The sequence below is a fragment of the Dipodomys ordii genome, unplaced genomic scaffold, assembly GCF_000151885.1.
Source record: "Dipodomys ordii isolate 6190 unplaced genomic scaffold, Dord_2.0 Scaffold147, whole genome shotgun sequence".
In the NCBI taxonomy this organism is placed as follows: Eukaryota; Metazoa; Chordata; class Mammalia; order Rodentia; family Heteromyidae; genus Dipodomys; species Dipodomys ordii.
Window position 1 is genome coordinate 2369196 of NW_012267363.1, and position 2842 is coordinate 2372037.

The window sequence follows — 2842 nt, forward strand, 5'->3', positions numbered from 1 at the left end:
CCACCTTCCCAGTCCTTTTCTGGTGGTTTTATTGGAGATGAGTTTCACAGCTTTTCCTGCCCTGGCTGGCTTTGAACCACGGATCCTCAGATCTCAGCCTCCTAAAAATGAGTGTGAATATAAAGCTCACTCATGGCCATACAGCACTCAGGTGGCAGAGCTCATGACAAGGCTGGACAATGACCACTTCCCACATCCACTGAATCTACCAAAATTTCTGGCCCCACTTTCCTCCATTTCCCAGTATTCCTTCACACCAGAAAGAGTGTTTTAGGGGGCGGTGTGGGACCTCATTATGTGCTAGTCCTACAGCTTGAACTCAGGGCTGGGGTTGAGTGATCTCAAATTCAATCCTGCCTCAACCTCTCGAGTGCTGGGATTACATTATGTGCATGTGCCAGTACTGTGGAGCTACCAAGCATAATTTTTTTAATTTAATTTTTTTACTTTGATCAGTCATGGAACTTGAACTCAGGACCTAGGCACTATCTCTGAGCTGTTTTGTTCAAAGGCTAGTGCTCTACAACTTTAAGCCATAGCTCCACCTCTGGTTTTCAGCTGATTAATTGGAGATGAGTCTCCATGGAGGGCTGGGAAGGTGGCTCAATAGTAAAGTGTTTGCCTTGCATGCATGAAGTCCTGGGCTCGATTCCTCAGTACCACATAAGCGGAAAAAGCTGGAGGTGGCGCTGTGACTCAAGTAGTAGGGTGTTAGCCTTGAGCTGAAGAGCTGAGGGACAGCACCTAGGCCCAGAGTTCAGGCCCTACGACTGGCAAAAAAAAAAAAAAAAGTCTCAGTGGAGCTAGTGCTGGTGGCTCACACCTGTAATCCTAGCTATTTTAGGAGGCTGAGATCTGAGGATCACAATTCAAAGCCAGCCTGGTCAGGAACCTCTGTGAGACTTTTTTTTTTGGGTCCGGTCGTGGGGCTTGAACTCTGGGCCTGGGCGCTGTCCCTCAGCTCTTCAACTCAATCAACTCAAGGCTAGCACTCTACCACTTGAGCCACAGCGCCACTATCTGGCTTTTTTCTTTTTGCTTATGTGGTACTGAGGAATCGAACCCAGAGTCTCAGGCGTGCAAAGCAAGCGCTCTACCACTGAGCCACCTTCCCAGCCCTACTCTGTGAGACTCTTATCTCCAATAAACTACTAGAAAACTGGAAGTGGAGCTGTAGCTCAAGCAGTAGAGTGCTCACCTTGAGCTGAAAAGCATAGGGACAGCACCCAAGCCCAGAGTTCAAGCCCCACGACTGACAAAAAAACCCCACCAAACTTATACTAATGTACTAATATAGTTAAAGCAGTAAAATTAGTTTTAGTAATATTAATAGAATATTATTGCTCTATTACTATTCTAACCATGTTAAAAAAGAGAACTCTTTCAACTTCTCTGATATTCCTGGCATCTTCTATGGGCCCAACAGGCAAATCCAACCTGGCCCTTTATGTATGTATGTATGTCTAAATAATACTACATCTTGCTGGGTGCTGGTGGCTCATGCCTGTAATCCTAGCTACTCAGGAGGCTGAGATCTGAGGATCACCATTCTTTTTTTTTCTTCTTCTCTTTCAAATTTTTTTATTTTGATTAAGTGGTTACATAATTTCCCAAATTTCACAGTATTGTGGGATAGTGATGCTGAGTTAAAGTCACAAACACATTCTAACTTTCATGGAGCAAATTGTCTATCACGGTCTATAACATTTATGAGTTCTATGAGCTTTGCAGTACAGTTATTTCTTCCACATTGGGTGATATGTACATTTCTTTTGTTTTGCATAGCATCAGCTGTTCCCTCTTTCTCACTTGTTCCCTCCCATCACTGCCATTGAGTTGCTAGTTCATTTTGGTCAATGTCCAGTGCAGCTGATGGGTCCCACTGTATCAGAGGATCACCATTCAAAGCCAGCCCAGGCAGGAAAACTCCATGAGACTCATCTCCAACAACCCACCAGAAAACTGGAAGAGATGCTATGGCTCAAGTGGTAGAGCACTTGCCTTGAGCTGAAGAGTTGAGGAACAGCACCCAGGCGCAGAATTCAAGCCCCATGATGGGCCAAAAAAAAAAAAAAGCTACATCTTGTCTTTTTGTCTTTTGTGGGGTAGAAGCTTAAGCCAAATCCTTATGCATGCAAATGCTCTACCACTAAGCTACATCTAAGGCCCTAGCAGTCTTATTTTTTTGGGGGGGGTCCAGTTGTGGGGCCTGAACTCTGGGCCGGGGCGCTGTCCCTCAGCTCTTCAACTCAAGGCTAGCGCTCTACCACTTGAGCCACAGCGCCACTTCCGGCTTTTTTCTTTTTGCTTATGTGGTGCTAAGGAATCGAACCCAGGGTCTCAGGCATACAAGGCAAGCGCTCTACCACTGAGCCACCTTCCCAGCCCCTAGTCTTATTTTTTTTTAACTCTATACAAGTTAAATAATGCTACATACACCCTTATCACTTACCTTTTCTGATTCATCCATGTTGATGTATATAAATGGAGTTTATATGTTTATGTGATAGCATTCCCTTATTTGAACATTTTACAACTGTCCATATTCATAGAATACCTGTTCATAGGGTTTTTTTATTCTGCACAATACTCACCTGAGTATTATTTTTGTTGTTGGTTTTCTTGTTGTACTAGAGGTCAAACCCAGGGCCTTGTACATGCTTGGCAAGTATTCTACCACCAAGACACAGCCCCAGTATTTAAAAAGTTATACAAATAAGTGCTTTTATGATTATTATTTTATTTTTTGTCCGGTCATGGGGCCTGAACTCTGGGCCTGGGCGCTGTCCCTCAGCTCTTCAGCTCAAGGCTAGCACTCTACCACTTGAGCCACAGTGCCACT